Below are 20,007 nucleotides of genomic sequence, written 5' to 3' on the forward strand. Positions count from 1 at the left end.
CTAAGCTTCTCCACAGCTTGCAAATTTATCTGCACCTCTTTTAAATCTTACAAAGGCGCCTTATTCGCCCTCGGGGAAACCGCGGAAGACTCGTTGACTTTACGCTTGACGGCCAGCTTTGTTAGCCTCCCGAATCGCGGAGGTTGCATTCGGAGCGCGGTAAACATTGGGCTTCATAGCTCAAAGGACCCGGTGACGGGTGCCTTGATACACATCAAGCGTGGACGCCATGTAGAGTTCGAGTGACACTATGTGCCTATCAAGATGCGGTGTCTTTCGCCGACAGAGGCACCTTCTTTACAAGCTAGAACTCTAGGATAAAGAATATATGCGAAGGTAATACGCTGTACGCTGCAGACAACGCGACATCTACGCCAGCAGTAGCTCCCGCCCTTCTATGGTCTGCTGTTGTCAATTGCTTCTGAGGTTTTTTTCGCTCCTGTGCGACGTGCGCGACCAAAAGCATCGCTGTGGTTGACGTTCGCGCTTCACCAAACGGTCGCTATGACGTCTTTATTTAGATTCATTTTGCTTTCATCTACGGATGTGAGGGCAATCTCACTGTCAACTTTGACGTTGTATGCAGTGGCGTCACTAGGGTCAGTGGCACCCGGGGCGGTAGCCCTCCGCGAAACCCCCCCCCCCCCCTCCTTGATTTCGTGGCTTGCCGCGACCCCCCCCCCCCCTCCCCACCGCTCGTGTGGCCCGCCGTGACACCCCCCTGAGTGCTGCACCCAGGGCGGTCCGCCCTCCGCCCCCCTTTTGTGACACCACTGGTTGTAGGCTTCTAGGTTTAACAATGCGATGCTTCCAAGCTTCAATCTTGCTTTTAGAGCGCAGCTCTTAGGCCCCCGTTTCCGGGTTGAGCGCCGTCGGCGTAGGCGTAACCGCGCTAAAATTAGCGGGAAAGGAGGAGGAGGAGGAGGAGCAAAGGAAGGGGAGGACGAAGTGCAGAGGAGGGGGGAGGAGGACGGGAGGAGGAGAGGGTACAGAGGAAAAACATACCCTCTCCTCCGTACCCTCCCCTCCTCCTCCTCGAGAGCTGCGCTCTAATTTCTTCTTATAGAGATTTGTAAACGTTTCTAATTTTGTACACATACCATCAAACTTGTGCCTCGCAACTGGTGAGAAGTAGCCAGGATTCGACGAACTCGTGATGTCATGGCGAGGCAAATTCTGGTCGTGAGGCCAAGAACGGAAACCATAAGAAGGCACCACCGAACCTGACAAAGTATTAACGCTGCGGCTTCTACGAACCAATCAAAGAGGTAAGGAGCGAAACGCGTGACAGCTCTCCACAGGACTGCGCTCGGCGGCGCGCTTTCGCGTGCCTACCTATGATTGGATCGCCTGCGCGGCCGTAGCCTTTGCTGCTTACCATGCAAGTTATTCGGTATGGCAACCTTGTGGTACGATCTATACAAATTAACTTTGACGCTCTAACTCACTAAAGACAGTCTAAAACGGTTTCTTTATTTGCAATTTGTTATCTGGTTGCGAAAACACGTTCCAGCCATCAGTTTGCCCTGATATTTTTAGCCCTGACTGCTGTTCTCTAGAGCGAGCATCCGCTGTTTCTCTCTTTTAATCTATAATTCCTTTTTCTGTCTTAGAATGTTAGGCGCTGCTTCTCCCCTCTACCACAGCAGCAATACAGGTGCATCGAGATGTACGTAGCAATAAGGGCGTACGTGTTTTCAGTCAAGCAATCCTTTACTTTCTATATTTCTCCCCTTCCCGTTTGCTGACGGCGAGTTCCCACATGAAGTAAATTCAATCCCCACACCAACCCGTTTCGCTCTGGTATGGTACCGGCGTGCGGTCGTGTATCACTACCGCATGATGCACGTTAAAGATCCCAGGTGAGCAGTCGCACTGCACTGCAAATATTTCATCTACAGTGAATAACAATGTCGCCATACTCTGGCAGACTCAACTCCTGCTCACTAAAAAACTAGCGACTGACGTGTTTGCTTTATGCGAAATAAATATTGTAACCTGAAAGTACGTAGGTCTATGGTTGTCATTGTTCTAATTTGTTTATTTTCTTTTTTTATAAGTGCGCCAACATGCTATTCTTCGTTTCAGCTTAGCGCCGAGCGGCTCGGGCAATATGAACTGCTGTAAATAAAGCATGTTCCATCCTTCCTTCTGAGCGCAACCAAAGGCTGGGGACGGTTCACCGCCTGGAAAAGAGCGCTCATACGCATCACGAAGTAGTTCGCAAAAGTAAAATTGTACAAATATGTTTGTGCGCAAATACTCCAGAATTTTCCAGTTGTGCCCTCCTAAGGATTAATTATCAAAAAATGAATTGAATAAATGACTTTCCATGTTCCTTATAATGCAGTAATGAATATGATTCGACAAAAGCCGCCTACCTTCTGGCAACACTAATGCCGCTACTACACTTTTTTGTTTTGTTTTGTTTTTTTTTTTTTTTTGCGGCCGAATTGTGGGTTTTAATTTTGACGCTTTCTTCTCCAAGTAGCTGGACATCCCATGGTTTTCTGTTTTCCTAATTTCCACCGACAACGCAACATAAAATAAGAAATGCACGTTTGGGCGGCAGGCGCGAGATCGGGATGAATGTGTATACTCTTCTTCGTCAGGAGTTTCAAACCGCGTCGTACTACGAAGTTGTTCAAAGAACATAGGAGCTAACAGAGGTTGGGAAATAGACCAAAAAAAAGTTGATCCGCCGACGGCGGGAAACGCTCTCCGATGAAAAACGACTCAAAATCGGTTGTCGAGGCCGTGGTCAGAGGCAAAACCAAGAGGTATCGGTGGAGCGCCTAGAAAACGCGAACTTTCGTGCGACCGGAGGGACGCGGTATATTTTTGTTGCAGTTATCCGTTTTCGGAGAAAGAACGCTGCTTTGTTTAAAATCAGCGACAGTGCGGCCGTCTTCCCACAGAGCTCGCGCAACCCGCTTTTTCCGTTGGATCCGGACGGCACCGCGGCAGAGAAGACCCGTCTGGGCACCAAACGTTACCAACTTCCGTGTTCCAGCCCCGGCCTTCCTCTGCCGGCAGTGCGACTGCCCTCCGCGAAGCCCAGCAGCCACCACACTGAACCGGAGCTTTATTCCAGGACGAAAAATGGCATTTTTAATTATGTAGCAGACGATGCCGTCGATTTTTCTGTAGCAGACGAAATGTCTCCCTTCGACTCCTCTGCACCTCTGCGCAGATTCTGCGCGAAGTGATATACGAACTGTGGGCGAGTCGCGTCATATCGCCGGCGTTTGATTGGCCCCACAAACCCGTAGCTTTAGCCATGTTTGGAGCTAAGCTGAGACTAATGGTGAATTCCGCTCGCAGATCTCCAGCGCTCCAAAAGCGCTCCATTTGAAGCGCACATATTCCGCTCGCAGATCTGGCTCGAGTTGGTCATCTTCCGCTCGTAGATCGCTGGCAGCGCCCGCTCCACGGAGCGCCTCAAACCCCGCCGAACTGGCTCTGCGGGATTTCACAGATCTCTCCGGAAGTTGACAGAGCAGCCCAGGTGAATTCCGTCTAAATCGGCAATGAGCATGCGCGGCGAGGTTGGAGAGGTCGGCGGGCTGGTCGGGCCGTCGAGTTGGATCTGTGCGGGTGCGTCGGTTGTTTACGCGGGATTGTGACGGCTCGAACGCTTCTACCTCGCGTAGATCAGGGATACAAAGCCAGGACTGTAGAGCATGGTAAATCGTAAGCGCTGACATCTTTGATCGTGAGAGGAAGAACGACAGAAGAGCCGGAGGCGAATGCAAGGGCCTGTTCCTTCTGCAGCCAATGATTGTTTACCTTTTTACACCGCATTCCGCCGGCGTCTTCCCGTGAAATAAAGCAAGAAGTGATTAGGCAACGACTGCGCAAGTGATGGTTTGTTACCTTTGTGTTTATTGGAGTCGTACCAGAAATCTGAACTCCACCGCTGGCAATCGCTGTCCGTGCCCCGCCGCTTCGAGGCGGCCGAAAGGTATGTGACGGTGCCGAACACGGACGCATTCGTGATTTGTGACATGGGCGCTGTGGTACGTATAATTTCGCCCGGCCTGTGTCGCCTCTTATTTCTGCAGCTAAGCAGTGACAGTCGTCACTGGTCGTCGGTTAAGCTCAGTCGGCTGAGGCGTTGGTGGGCTTGTCAAGTTCGAGCAGCGGCCATTTTGAACGGTGGAGGGGGAAAGAGTGGGGAGGGGTGTGGGGGAGATCGCTCCTAAAATGCAAGTTTATCTTCCCCTCGTCGATTCGGAGCGGGCCCCAAGGAGCGGAATTTCGCCTCCCTCGCGGATATGGGAAAGCCCTCAGGATCTACGAGTGGAATTCACCATAAGTATAGTCAGAATTCTGAGCAGGAAGCATCGCTATTGTGAGTACATTAACTTGAATAATTATTTATTATCACGAAGGTGATCTCACAGAAAAAAAAATAAAAGCCGTTTGCAACTCCCTGTAACGCCGAATTAGAGCGCAGCTCTTGAAAAGGAGGGAAGGGTACTGAGGGTCACGTGTTTTCGGGGGGGGGCGGTCACGTGACCCCCCCTCGAGATCACGTGACCTCGGCGGGAGTCACGTGACCACCAGGTCACGTGACCCCCAGAGAAATTTTCCCGCTAGATTTAGCGAGGAAATTTTACCGCTTGATTTAGCGGGGAAAGTTTTCCGCTAAATCTAGCGGGGAAATTTTTCCGCTAGATTTAGCGGAGAAATTTTTCCGCTAGATTTAGCGGGGGAATGTTTCCGCTAGATTTAGCGGGGAAATGTTTCCGCTAGATTTGGCGGAGAAATGTTTCCCCTACATTTAGCGGGGAAACTTTTCCGCTAGGTTTAGCGGGGAAATTTTTCCGCTAGATTGGGTGGGGAAATTTTTCAGCTAGATTTAGAGGGGAAATTTTCCCGCTAGAATAAAGGGGAAATGTTTCCGCTTCCGCTACATTTAGTGGGAAATTTTTCCGCTAGATTTAGCGGGGAAATCTTTCGGCTAGATTTGGCGGGGAAATTTTTCCGCTAGATTTAGCGGGGAAATTTTTCTGCTAGATTTAGCGGGGAAATTTTTCCGCTAGATTCAGCGGGGAAATTTACCCATAATGCGCCGCGCGGTTACGGCGACGGCAACGACGCTCAAGCCGGAAACGGGCGCCTGGGAGCTGTGCTCTAAAACACAGAGAAATGAAATCTGTGCCTCATTTCCTTGTTCACCGCTTGTTGAGTGGTCCAACAACCACTCGGCTGGGAAAATACCGTCGGGTGCTTGTTGTAGAACATTCTTTTGCTAAAGAGCGCGGGTTAGCGAGCTTCAACCACGGAGAACCGTATTTTTTTCACCGATAAGGTAAGCTATACGCGTCGCTGAACGCCGACAGTTTCCATCCAAATGTCCCGTTGGCGGTCGAGACCAGGCGCCAAAGTTTCGGAACGTACCGTTATCCGACAAGAAGTTGTAGCGATTTTCGAAAATTTCGAGTGAGAAAGTGGGACTCCTTCTGGAGATGCAATTCATCTCCACGCATTTACGATCCTAGCTAACCACCATTTCCTCACCGAAAATTTCCGAAAATCGCTTATAAATGTTGCTAGTGTAACGGTATACAAGTTCTGAAAATTTGCATCTGGTCACAACTGCTACATTTTGTTGGAGCAGTGTTGGGCAGAAATACTCAAAAATGTATTTGGAAATACAAATACATTTTTGTATTTGTATTTCTACATTAAAATAGTAGCTAAAATACTGATATCAAAATATATCTAAAAATGTATCGCGATACGTATCGGAAATACATTTCAAATAGAAGCAAAAAGTATTTGGAAATACAAATACAGGAATACATTTTCGGAAGGGCAGAAATACAAATACAGAAATGTTGATACTGCAATGCATTTTTCGAATTTGTTTGAGACGCCAAATGAGATGAAGCTTGAAGTTTGAAGTGGAAGTTTTGGTCCCGAGATTACTTTCCCGTAGGCTTGGCACTATACCTTGAAGGTAGTGGTTTAGGACGGTGAAGAGTCTTCAATAGGCTAAAAAAAAAAAGCAAAATAAAAAAAAAAAAGTTCCATCAAGGACTGACCGTAATTCCTTCTTTGACATCCTGTCTGTCTGAAGAGGGATGCGAAAAGACTTCGACCTCTAAATCGCGGTCGAAATTGCGCGCATCGTTCTGGTGCTGGCGCATGCGTTCGGGAAAAGATCTATGTCACATTCAATTGGGGCGCACGCAGCACCGAGAAAGTGCTGCACCCAAGGCCGCGCCACCGCGCGGGTGCAGCGTATGATGCACTACCAAGTGAACACGAAGCATTCCGCCGTGCAACGTGCTTGGCGCGGTCACTTCAAGGGCAAAACATAAACGGCTGGACCACTGAACAAAATCCGCCGCGAGTGGGGAGGCGGCGCGCGCCATCTAGCGAGAGTCTCCCGAGCCGCCATGTTTACCGAGACGTGGAAGACGAAGCGAGGGAAAGAAGGGGCCGAAGGAGGCGGAGGGCGGTAGCTCAAGGCCGCGCCGGCCCGCAGTGCGCGAAGCTGCACGGTCTCCTTTCGACGGTGCAGCTGGTGCAGCAACGCGCCGGTGTCGTGCGTCGCACCAAGTCCCAAATGAACGTAGTGCAGTCGCACCGGCACGACCATGTGAACGCGACGCGTCCGTCGGTGCAGTGCGGTGCGGTGTGGTGCGCCCCAATTGAATATGACATTAGTTTCACCGATGTAGGCGGCGGTGCACTCCGCACACGGTATCTTATAGACCACGCCTTGTGCTTTCTCTTTTGGGAGGCGATCTTTCGGCCTTGGCATGAGCCGTCCTAATGTTGACACTGGCTTGTGCGCCACCTGGATCCCTTCTTTTCGGAGCACGCGCGCCAGTGTCTGGCTGGTCCCTTTTACATAGGGGACGCTTATGCGCGTGATGGGACGGGGCTGTGCGTCACCCGACGATCCATGGTTATTGCGCGTGCAGAACTGTCGACGGGCGACGCGTTGAACAAAACTCCTTGAGTAGCCGTTCTTTATTTTAGAGCGCAGCTCTTAGGGGCCCGTTTCCGGCTTGAGCGGCGTCGCCGTCGCCGTCGCCGTCGGCGTAACCGCGCGGTGCATTATGGGTAAATTTCCCCGCTAGATTTAGCGGGGAAATTTTTCTGCTAAATCTAGCGGGAAAATTTTCCCCGCTAGATTTAGCGGAAAAAATTCCCCGCTAAATCTAGCGGAAAATTTTCCCGCTAAATCTAGCGGAAAAATTTCTCCGCTAAATCTAGCGGAAAAATTTCTCCGCTAAATCTAGCGGGAAAATTTCCCCGCTAAATCTAGCGGAAAAAATTCCCCGCTAAATCTAGCGGAAAAAGATTTCTGGGGGTCACGTGACCCCCCAAGGTCACATGACCCCCCCCCCCCCCCCCCCCCCCGAGAACAGGTAACCCTCAGTACCCTTCCCTCCTCCTCCTCAAGAGCTGCGCTCTAATTCGGTGTTACAGGGAGTTGTAAACGGCTTTCATTTTTTTTTTTTTTAAGTCAGCAAGTATGGTCTGTTTCTCCTTTCTTCTATCTCTTTCCGACGAGCAGATGGTCGTTGCTCTAGACAAAAAAGTAGAGACCACCGACGGTGACTCGTTGGGTGGTTCGAGTCATAATCAAGGTAGCGTCAGGTGTCTGTTGGCTTCCTGTGGACCGTGAACCCCAGCTTGTCTCCTTGCCTTTTCACCAGAGCATCGAGGAACGGCAGGACTCTATCTCTCTCGTATTCTACAGTGAACTGGATGGCCAGTTCTATGGAATTCAGGTGTTCGAGGAAGTGGTTCACCTCTGATTTCTTCACGATGCAAAAACAGTCATCTACATACGCATGAACTCTTTTGCCTGTTGGCGAAAGTGCTAAGCGCTTTCTGTTCAACCACTTCCATTGTGAGGTTTGCCGTCGTGACAGAAATAGAGGCGCGCATTGCCCTTCCGTTGACTTGTTTGAAAATCTCACCCTTGAAGCTGAAGTACGTATTGCCAAGGCAGAACTCGAGAAGGCGGCATAGCTCATCAACACTGAGGCTGGTTCTCAGTGTTGATGAGCTATGCCGCCTTCTCGAGTTCTACAGTGAGCGCGCCCACCGATCCAAGACAGCGCAGAACAACAAAACGGAGGACTCTGTCCGTTTCAACAGACACAGCTCCAAGCAAGGGGTGGGTCTTGAACCTTCAAGCAGCAGCAAACTTCACGTGCAGGTTCTTGGAATCTGTTGATGCAGAATGGGCCCGTAGCATTCTTACATTTCTTCAACTGGCCCTTCCCCTTATTCGATCCTTGTAAATGGCGACCAGTAGTCCCCTGCATCCACCACACCACGGTCTTTTTCAGACCTCACGGTATGGCAGTGGAATTGCCGAAGTTTCCGAAAAAAACGCTGCAGTCTAATCCAGTATATCCAATCGCACACTCCCCCACCCGACATCATCTTTCCACAAAAGCCTCGTACCCTTCCCAAACTTCCTGGATATGTCACATATGTGGCACAAAATGATCCTGATAAAGACCACCTTGTGGCAACCCTAGTCAAGCGCGTTCATACCGCCGTCGACTTGACCTTCAACAGCCAGGCCGTTCCACATGTATTACTTGAACTCCTTCCTGCAAATCCACGCACGCGTAACACCCAATCCCTCCGTCTACTCAATATCTACAGCCTCCCTCAAGATCGTCATGCACGGTTTGACAAGTTGTTTGAAGCCGCACGCTGCAAGGGTTGCGCCACATTCATTGGAGGCGATTTTAACGCTCCACATCCAACTTGGGCTTACCCTCGCGACACACCTAAAGGCCGAAAGCTCCACACTCTGATTCAACAACAGAATCTCACTTTACTTACTGATTCATCGACACTCACACGTCTTGGAACCAGCGTTGCACGAGACACGTGCCCAGACCTTACCATGTACCGTGGCACTAAACCCTGCACCTGGCAGAACCTTGAGGAACAGCTCGGCAGTGACCATTCGATTCTTGAAACCCGTATCCACACTAAAGACTTCACAGGGGAAGCACGCCACATCCGTATCACAGACTGGCCTGCCTTTCGCGCATCGTCCTCCTCTTATACCTCCTCCGACACACTCACCCTTACTACCACTCCAGATGTAAGGGGGCGCGTGTGTCGGCTAAACCGACACACGCGCCCCCTTACTACCACTCCAGATGCACCGGATATAGACTCCCACCTACTCCATCTGTGGGAAGCACGTCGTAGCCTAACCAAACGGTGGCGACGTCAACGCCGGAACAAGAGGCTAAAACTACGTATTGCCCAACTTACTGTTGATGCTGCAGACTATGCTACCAACCTTACTGGTGAAAACTGGCACGCGCTATGTGACAATTTCAATGGCACGCTCGGTACCGCACGAACGTGGTCCCTACTCCGTCACCTCATACAGCCCGGTCAAGCCAAATCGGACAGGGCCAAGGGCATTCATAAACTTCTACGCGCCACTAACATAACAGACGCCCAATGCCTCACTCAGCTACGACAACGTTACCTTCCCCCTCCTGACGCTCCACGTTACGCGGACTACATGGGTCCCCCCAACACACTCCCTTATCTTAACGCACCGATCGCAGCAATTGAGATTCGCGCTGCACTGACCGACATACGCCGCAATACATCCCCTGGTCCTGACCAGGTCCGCTACTCTCTTCTCTACAACTTCTCTGATTCGGACACCCCGCAGCTTACTACCTACTTCACCGAGGTGTGGGAGTCGGGTACCCTTCCCAAGGAGTGGAAGGAAGCAACAGTGGTTCTGATTCCCAAGCCTGGCAAACCCCTCTCCTTGGAGAATTTGCGCCCGATTTCTCTTACCTCGTGTCTGGGCAAACTGCTTGAGAAGGTTGTACAGCTTCGCCTCCACAAATTTCTTGCGGACACATCAGCTCTTCCTGACACCCTTTATGGCTACCGTAGTGGCATTTCTACCCAGAACGTACTGCTCCGTCTCCAACATGATGTTTTAGACTCGCCGAGGACTGCCCAATATCGCGCCGTCCTTGCCGCAGATCTTAAGGGGGCCTTTGACAACCTCTCCCACGACCTGGTCCTTGAACAGTTGGCAGCCACTGGCTGCGGAGTGAAAGTGTACAATTACGTCCGCAATTTCCTCCGTGACCTATCTGCCAGCCTCGCCCTTGGTCATCTTCGCTCTCCTTCCGCGCCAGTGGCAGACCGTGGCACACCGCAAGGCTCTGTACTTTCTCCGCTCTTGTTTAACCTTGCCATGCGAGGTCTTCCTCCCCTTCTGGATCAGATCTCGGATGTCAGACATGCAATTTATGCTGATGACATTACTGTCTGGGTAACGAAAGGCTCCCTCGGACACATAGAGACTCAGCTACAAGAAGCCGCTACTACCATCGAGCACTACGCCCGGCGTGGAGGCCTCACCTGTTCCCCCGCGAAGTCAGAATTACTAATCGTGACAAAACACGCTCGCGGACAGACCGACCTCCCCATTACCATCACATTAGACGACAAACCCGTCCCGCGTAAATCGGCCATACGGGTGCTTGGCTTTGTGTTACAATCCAACGCTAAAGCAACTCAAACCCTCCATCAACTCACCACCCAGTGCAACCAAATTATGCACATGCTTTGTCGCGTCTCAAATCGTCGACATGGCCTTAAAGAGGCGGATGCCCTACGCCTTGTCCAGGCCTTGATACACACTCGCTTAACCTATCACCTTCCTTACCACAACCTCACCCAGACCGAACGCACTCGTATGTCTGTATTGCTGCGGAAGGCGCAGAAACTTGCTCTCGGCCTCCCTGTTCGCACAGCCACCGTTTGCCTCGAGAGGCTTGGGGTGACCAACACTCAGGAGGAGCTCATGGAAGTTCATCGGGCTGCCCAGTTGACGCGCTTGCGCTGCACGGCTCAGGGGCGGGCACTCCTTGCCACCCTTGGTTTTCCACCCTGTCCCGCTACCCTCGCAGCTGAGGGTCTCTCCCCCGCTGCGCGTGCCAGACTCACTGTGGCTCCCATGCCCCGTCATATGAATCCTACCCGCCACTCGGCTAGGCGCGACCATCGTTCGCGCTACCTCCGACGCGCGTATCCGGTAGGTTGCGATACCGTTCGTGCCCTCTTCACGGACGCCAGCCCACAGGGTGTGCGCGGGGGTATTACAGTTGTCGTGGACCCTGATCTCAGGACAGTCCACGCGGCCACTGAGCGTGGTCTTACCGACGTCTCCATCCTGGAAGAACGAGCGGTAGCCAGGGCAATACTTTCTACCTCCTTTCTTTCCTCCTCCATGCCCATTCACATTCTCACTGATTCGCAGACGGCCTGTCGGCACTTCCTATATAACACCTTACATCCTTCCACTGCATCTTTACTCGACCCGTTCCTATCTTCCACCTCCCACAATTTCCGGCTGATATGGGTGCCTGGGCACGCAGCCGTCCCCGGTAATGAGCGCGCTCATGCGCTCGCCCGAGACCTCTCACACCGGGCGCCAGGGGAAGACTTTGTCAGCATCCAACCAGCCCCTTACTCCTACAGCACTCACCTTGCAGATCTACGCCTCGCTCGGCAGCATTATCCGCCTCCTCACCCTTCCCTTACTCGCAAAGACGCCGTAATATGGCGACAACTGCAAACTAACACTTTGGCGACCCCCCTCTTCTACTCTTACCTCTGCCCGTCACTCAGCCCGCCTCAGTGCCCGCACTGCGGCGACCGTCCCAACCTTTTTCACATGGTCTGGCAGTGCCGGCTCATTTCCGCCGTCCCACCCAATCCCAATCCCACCCCCACCTCCTGGGAGGAGCGGCTGACCGATAACACGGCCACTGGCCAGCAAACGCGGGTGGACCGCGCCAAGGCGGTCGCCGCCACATATGGGGCCCCGGACTAGGGGCTCCACCCGAGAGTTTGTCACACGTCGCTACAATAAAAGTTTATTCACTCACTCTCGACCCCCCCCCCCCCCCCCCCCCTCCCAACCCTGTACTCCAATGCATACAAACGTGTTTGGTTAGTTTCGAAACAACGCTCGGCCGTTTCGGACTCGGAACTCCATCAGCTGCTTACCATCGTCAAATGCAAACCATGAATTCCCTTCAGTATCTTCTTGAATAAACGTGTCCTTGTTACTGCGAGCTACAGGCTGTTTTAACGTGATTATTTTCATCATCATGCCGGTGCGTGCAGCAGGGCTCGTGCGAAGACCGAGATCCCTTATTCTTTTCTTCCCATACCATCAAACTCATCGATTTCGAAAGACAAGCCTCAGCTAACAACAAAACGGAGGTCTGACGCCATTAGCCTGCGCGTGTGCCGAGTTTCATAACCGAAATATTGGGTTACGAACCCCACAATTTAGACTTGCTAAAGTTGGAAACAATTCCTATATAAAATAACCACATAGGTACAAAAGGTGCGCAGAGAAAGCAGACAAACCTCAAAAGAGAGCTTGAGAAACTTGGCAAAATCTTCGAGGATTTACGCTCCTCGCCTCCGGCATTTCAGACAAGCCGAACAAAAGTAAAGAACAAAGGTGTTGCTGGGCGCAGTCTGTACTTTAGTGTGAAGTTTCGGGTCGATATTTAGTAAAGTAAGTGATGAAAAAACCGCAGACCCGATGAAATTATAAACGAAATTTTTCGCTTGTCTTAGAACAGTGGCTGGACACAGCTCGGAAATGCTATTGTGTTGCGGCGTAAATATAAACGTACATGGTGTTTCACGAATGACTGCGAACAATAAAGACACTAAAAACAAAGACATCATTCCTAACGCTGTGCACCGCGGTGGACGTCCCTATAAAAAATTGAATGACAACCACCAAATCAATTGCCTAACTTCCACTCATTGACTTATTAAAGGGATGCTGAACTGAAATCTGGATTTCACAAAACTAGGGTTATTAACTCTTCAATGAACGCAGTCGGAACGGGAAAGGGGGGGGGGGGGGCAGGCAGCGCAAGGGAGGAGGCAGGAGAAACAAAAGGTTTTATACGTTTGTAAACCGACGAAACATGCGTTAGCCTTTCTCACCACGCAGTGGCAGTCGCACAAAAAATATTATAGAGGAAAGCTTATGGGGGGGGGGGGGGGGGGGGGGAACAGTGCGGGGGAGGAGATGGGAAACACAAAGGGGATTATGCAAACGATGATGACGATAATAGGCGCTGCCCGGCACCAGTGTCGCCCCGATTCCAGGCTTGCCACGGTTTGCATGCTAAAGACGCTAAAGCATCTTACAGCCAACGCTAGCCACCGCTGCATTGCTTCGTGCGATTCGTGCTTCGCCGCGTAACGCGCATTGTTGGGCGTGCATTGGATCACATAAAAATTTTAACTGGACGGTCTGGCCTTAATCCGGGATATACAGCTGTCCCGACAGGGACAATGCAGGACCGGGGACGCGTAATGAAAAGTCGGGACAATCCCGCAAAATCCGGCACGGTTGGTAATCCTACACAGAATACGGCGGCCAAAAGCGTGCAACGGGATGCTACAAACACCAAAACATCATTCATACAGCAATATCTCGAACAGATGACCGTATTTTAAAAAAAAAGGAGGCGTATTTGACACATATGTTTACGGCTTGTTTCTCCGAGGAGAGGGAACGGCCTCGCGTCTTCTCCGCCTCGCCGCCTTGAGGGGGCGAAGCGAAGAGGGGAGGAAACTAGGTATCTTGACGGTCACGCGCCTCGTCGGCCTTGTTCAACCTCGACCTCTTTTTCTAAAAATACGGCCGTCCATTCGAGATATCGTCTTACGAGTAGTGTTGTACGGATTCCAGCGTCCCGCCTACAGCTCCTGCATTGTTTTCTGAAGTCCAAAGTGGTGCACGAAATAATTCAATCCCGAAATCCCCGAGTCAAAAACCCCAGCTGCGAATTCCCCGCGTTATCTGGCCCGTCCTGAAATCCCCGGCTTTCAGAAACTTCGTGCCCCTATCCCCTTATCAGTTCCCCCGGCGTCTCCCCCAAGTCTCGTTACGGGTTGAAGGACAGACGTATACCTATTGTCAACCACAACACAGAAACCTGGGAAGGCAAGGATTTCAAGTACAAAATGGACTGGCAGAACATTTGGACATTAAATACTTAAAAAAAATAAAAAAGAATACGTTCGAAGACTTCTGGGGACAATAATAACATTGCAATCTAGAAAATTGAGGGCAGAGAGTTTGGCGCAGTAAACACAAGAAAGGAAAGAACTTTGAATAGTTGACGGATTCAAATTTATTTATTTATTATTCAGAATGATGTAAACTTTTCGAAGAATAAAAACCCAACACACACAAAACAGGAGATTTTATCACGCACTGAACCACGGGAAGCGAGCGGCGGTGGGTGGCAGCTGTTTGGGCATGCTGAGGACATACATTCCCAGACGCAAAACTTAAAGGGATTGTCCGGTCGAAACCGGAAGTACTTAAGTTTTTGCGCTCGTTACGTCGAGGAAGCCTTCATGTAGAGAAACAACATTTTTATTTTGATATATGATCTCCCGTTATAAACTAAACGTTTCGTGAGCGTATGTACGAAACTGCACCCCGAATTTCGCCAGTGTCAATGGCTGACATCCGTAGCTGCTGCGTGACGTCATAAAACGAAAAAGTTTGTCGGATGGTCGGGGTAACAAGCGTTGGTCGATGGATGTCTTATATTTTTTTTTTCGAATTATGTAGTCTTCTAGGTCAGTGGTTTTCAAGTGGGGGTCCGCGAAGCCCTGCCTCATCGGTCAAGCCCGGCAATAAAAGTTGTCTTTTTTTTTTAGGTCGAAATGTTTGTTTTCGGGCGAGTTTTTTCGTGTGAACGTCAATAAGAGAGGTCTACTTCACACTAGCCCTGAGTTATATCCATTTAATAAACCATTATTATATTTACCCTATACCTTTCCTCTCCTCTCACCTCGAACGGGGTCCTCCATCATCTCCGCCGATCCACAAGGGGTCCGCGAAACATCGATGGTCGAGAACCACTGTCCTAGGCTGTACCATACTGAAATGCGGTTCTTTTAATGCAGTTCCCAAGCGTGTGCAAAAAAAAAAAAAGTCACGCCTTTTGGCAGGATATTACTCGAAAACAGCCATAAGCTTCGAGCAAACGTATGCCGTTTCGCGCAAACACAACTGCGACGGCCACCGATCGAATTAGGAGCGCTTGCAAAGCAAATGATGCAGATTTCGCCTCTGAAGCGGCAACTAGGTACTATCGGGGAAAAATGAAATGCGAACAGAGGAGCGCGTGGCTCACGGTGCAGGCTGCGCCGCCTGGAAGTGAACCTAGGGGCGAGGGTGCGTGGCCTACTTCGATGTGTTCACGCCCCTTGAATGGCGCTCCTTCAGCTTCGGCAGTACGCCTCTCGGTGCGCTGAAAGCTGTCACCGCTATCTTTGCCTGTTCGGCGAGTGCGGCGAGCTTCTTTGCACCGCACGCGCCGAGCCAGCAAAGATAGCGGTGATAGCTTTCAGCGCACTAAGAGGCGCACTGCTGAAGCTTGGGGAGCGCCAATCGAGGGGCGTGAACACATCGAAGTAGGCCACGCACCCTCGCCCCTAGGTTCACTTCCAGGCGGCGCAGCCTGTACCGTGAGCCACGCGCTCCTCTGTTCGCATTTCATTTTTCCCCGATAGTACACGAAGCGGTATTTGGGTACACCTTTCGGCGGATCCACTGAATTGGTGATGAGGCTGCGGGTCTTTTCCCTCAGAGCCGATGACCGCGGGTCGAAGGCGACCGGCGAATCCTTCAAATGCTTGTCGTCACTTGACTTTGGCGAGCTTGGTGAATGGTAGCCACACTCTATTTGCACATGCGAGCCAAATCGAATTTGGCTGCACGCGTGCTAAATACAACTCCTGGTATCGTTTCCAGGTGGTCTAGCTGTTGGTTTCGGTTTCGCTGCATAAACAAATTGATTGACCCGATTTGGGCGAGGAGTGGATGGACGTAGCTTCATATCGTTGGCACAGCATCACACTTCAGCTTACGAACCTGCTGTCCGCTTAGAGCTCAGCTCGTAGCTTTCTTCTGTGAGATGATTACTGCAAAAGCGGGATCTCGATCTTGACGGGAACCCAGTCCCTACGCACGGCGACGATCCACTTTGCTCGTCACTGCACGTCTCGCGGAAAAGTGCGGAACGTCATGTCTTGGCTCGCATGTGCTGCCCAGTGGTTGTGGCACGCAGCCGCGCAACACAAATCTCACCCAACCACGAAACAAGTCAAGCACGACAACAAATTCGAAGCACGCTGAGGCGTTCACTCGCAGGTAAACGACGAGACAGGAATGCTCGCTTTGTGTTGTGTGACGTCAGAGCTCCCATGTTGCCACCGAAAACAGCGTTTACGCTAGAGTGCGATTGGAGCAGTATAAATTCAATTACTCGTGCAGAGGGGCATATAAAATTCAGATATTGCACGTACGTTACGTTTCGAGGCAATAACAATGATATTCAATTGTTTTCTCGAATACAAAATTTGACCGGACAATCCCTTTAACCATGGCCAGCTTTCTGAGGCACGCAGCTTTAGTTTCCGACTCTCACGACACGTGGCGTATCAACCTTGAGCAAGATAGAGAGCAAGGTAAACGTAGGGAGCCTTCATGTGCGCTTTGCTAGGGTGGTGCCACCCTTTGTAATACCACTCGCCGACAAACCAGCAGCCATTTTGGTCTCAGCGATAATCCGTGGGGCTTATAACCCTCCCGGAAACAAGCACTTCATCTCACAAGTTCGGAGCAGCGTTGTGGAGCCCATGGAGGGAGGATTAGCATTTGCCCCCTCGGATGGGGGGACCGATGGACACAAAGGCCACTTTCCGGCGCACAGGAAACGCATGGGGAAACAATGAGGAACAAAATGGCGGTGGGGGAAAGGGAAACAGGCAGTTGGCATCACTCTATGCGAAGCGCACAAGAAGGCACACTAGGTAAACGGAGAATGGAGAATTCGAAGCGCGCGACCGGCTATCTGAACCTCCTCTCCTGTGCATCTCTCCGGCCTCCCACCCTTTCCCTGTTTGCGTCTAGCCAAATACTTTACTAGGGGGAATACATTCCACTCCGCTCATTTGCATTAGACAGAATGCCTACAGCGCCGAATCCAGCCCTGACGGAGGAAAAATCCGCGCCGAGTCTTCTCTTTTTTTTTTTTTTGTGCAAATAATTAGCTATAATCATCATCATCAGTTGCAGACATTTCACGACTACGCGCTATGCTACGCCGGCGGTCGGTGCGTTCGTTCATGCCATTGTCTCGAGGTGTGAAACAACGTCAAATATGTTGCGTGGTGTTTTCGTTCGATACTTTTTCGAAACGATGCACACGATATACCTTAAGTTTCAGCAAACATTGGTTTAGTTTAGGTTTCTGAATTTGGCTTTTAGAAACAAAAAATCTCCCCAATTATGTGCATTTCGCCGTTATGCGTTCAAGAGACAATCTGCTTTTTTTTCCTCTTTCTCTATTGCGTATGTCATTTCAGTGATGTGCGCCACTATACGCTCCGTGCGGGAACTATAGGGGGCGCTTTGAAAAACGCGCGTAGCGCCGCTAGCGGAGGAGCTGGCGTTCGACAGTGAGGCGCGCGCAGCAGCCTGGGGCGCGTTTTCGCGTGCGAAGCTTTTATTTTCAACATACTGCCAGCCGCCTGTTGGCAGCCAGGGCAGCCAACAGGCTGCCCTGGCTGCCAACAGCGTTTACGCTAGAGTGCGTAAACAGCGTTTACGCACTCTAGCTGTGGCGGCGGAAGCGCGCAAGGACGGAACTTTTGCTTCTTGAACCGATAAGTTGAGGGTGAAATTGCATGGGTGCTGGGCAGATTTAAGAAGGGTATTTAGCTGTTCTCCACTTCTTATATACTGAGTTTGAGTCGTTATTAGGGGTAATTTCTTTCGTTGCGGTCGAACAAGGGGTTTGAGCAATTTTCCGAAAAGCAAGACGGCCGCCACCAATTGCTCTCAGTGGGAAATTAGTTTCGCTCGTCGCTGTAAACGTAGGACTGTTGGGACGATAATATTTGGAGGTGAGTGAGATGTTAACTACGTTTGTGCACTAAGTGGGCCAAGTTTTATTAAGACAGAACGTGTGAAAGTTATGGTTCGAACGAATAAAGGAATAAAGCTGTCAGGAATATCCAATATTGGACCCAAAATGTTGTGTTATAACCGGCGTGTGCGAAGTGCAGATTTGGGCACACAGGTTCTTGGACATTATAATTATAATGCAATTAAATGCAAAGGTGCAAGCGAGCTCGGCAAGAATGACGAAATTAATCCCTGGAGAAGGGGTACAAGAGGGAGAAAGGACAAACATAAATCTCCAAACACAGCTAGGTGACTGGTGAGCGACCGCTTGTAATGGAGAGGTCCCGGGTTCGATACCCGGACCAGGCGGATTTTTTCGGTCGCTCACCAGTCACCTAGCTGTGTTTGGAGATTTATGTTTGTCCTTTGTCCCTCTTGTTCCCCTTCTCCGATGATTAATTTCGTCATTCTTGCCCAGCTCGCTTGCACCTTTGCATTTAATAGCATTATAATTATAAATTTAAATTTGCAAGCTTCACCCTTGTTGGTGTTAGACTGGTGGCAGCTGATAAAACCCGCTTGCTCTACTGACGTCTAACCCCTGGTTAGCTCAGTTGGTAGAGCGCTCCACTTTTGATGGAGAGGTCCCGGGTTCGATACCCGGACCAGGCGGATAATTTCGGTCGCTCACCAGTCACCTAGCTGTGTTTGGAGATTTATGTTTGTCCTTTGTCCCTCTTGTTCCCCTTCTCCAGGGATTAATTTCGTCATTCTTGCCCAGCTCGCTTGCACCTTTGCATTTAATTGCATTATAATTATAACTAAATTTGCAAGCTTCACCCTTGTTGGTGTTAGACTGGTGGCAGCTGATAAAACCCGTTTGCTCTACTGTCGTCTAACCCCTGGTTAGCTCAGTTGGTAGAGCGCTCCACTTGTAATGGCGAGGTCCCGGGTTCGATACCCGGACCAGGCGGAATTTTCCGGTCGCTCACCAGTCACCTAGCTGTGTTTGGAGATTTATGTTTCTCCTTTGTCCCTCTTGTTCCCCTTCTCCAGGGATTAATTTCGTCATTCAGTGCGTCAGTTAAAATTCGCATATGTCGTAATAGTGTTGACTGCCCTTTATTAGCGAGAAAAACGTTAGGATTGGATGAACTTACATGGTCTCTGAAGTCATAATCTTGTATCGTCGATCCATTCCCTGTAATTTTTATATGAAAAATAAAAATGCTTTTGAACACTTTGAAATGTGCTCAATACGAAACAGCGTACTGTGCAGGATCACGTGATAGTCCCACCGACCCTCATTGGGCGAGAGCCGCTTCGACGCCTCGGCACGCGCGTCTTGTTCTGGGTCGGCTAGGAACCAACGCTCCCGCAAAAACGCGCGCCCGCGCGCAGGAAATGACGTCAGGTTGACGCCGACGCGCCTGAATCGCGAGCAAAAACGCGCCATGCGGTCTGCGCTTTACGACGCTACCAAAGCGGCCGCAGCCATAGTCCTGGGGCGAGCCGCATTTTTTTTAACCGTGCTCGTTTTGGCTTTTGCCAACTTCTCATCACAAATCCTCCTTGGAGGAACGCAGACTCTTTGCGTACGCACGCAATTTCCGAAAAATAGCGTACGCTAAGATAGCACACGCAAAGTGCAAAACGTGGTTAGTGTTTGGCGCATGCGCAGGGGCGACGACGCTATTTTTTGCGTACGCAAAGCTTTAGCAAGCGCTATTCTAAAACGCCCTACCATATAGGCCATTGCCTACTCCACAAGATTGCTCCTAACGACTGGTTGAAAATTTGCTGGTCCTGGACTGCTGCCAGTTTTTCAAAAACCATACGGTCGTCTGCGAACAGTTTAGTTTAAACACATGAATAATCAACATTAAAAAGAAAGTCTACCTGGAGATGTGCAATTAATGCTGAACACTGACTTGCAAAGCAGCGGTTCTCACGACACAGCAGAGGTGATAACGATGCTTACAAAAGTTACAGAA

General features: G+C 50.5%; 1 non-coding gene across 1 annotated transcript; it reads left to right on the forward strand.

The window, feature by feature from the left end:
- The first annotated feature begins 18,612 nt into the window (after positions 1–18,612).
- Trnak-uuu lies at positions 18,613–18,685 on the forward strand. The gene has a single exon. It is a non-coding gene; the product is annotated as a tRNA-Lys (tRNA).
- The last annotated feature ends 1,322 nt before the right edge of the window (positions 18,686–20,007 follow it).

Source organism: Ixodes scapularis, unplaced genomic scaffold, assembly GCF_016920785.2.
Source record: "Ixodes scapularis isolate PalLabHiFi unplaced genomic scaffold, ASM1692078v2 PGA_scaffold0__279_contigs__length_252992795, whole genome shotgun sequence".
Lineage (NCBI taxonomy): Eukaryota > Metazoa > Arthropoda > Arachnida > Ixodida > Ixodidae > Ixodes > Ixodes scapularis.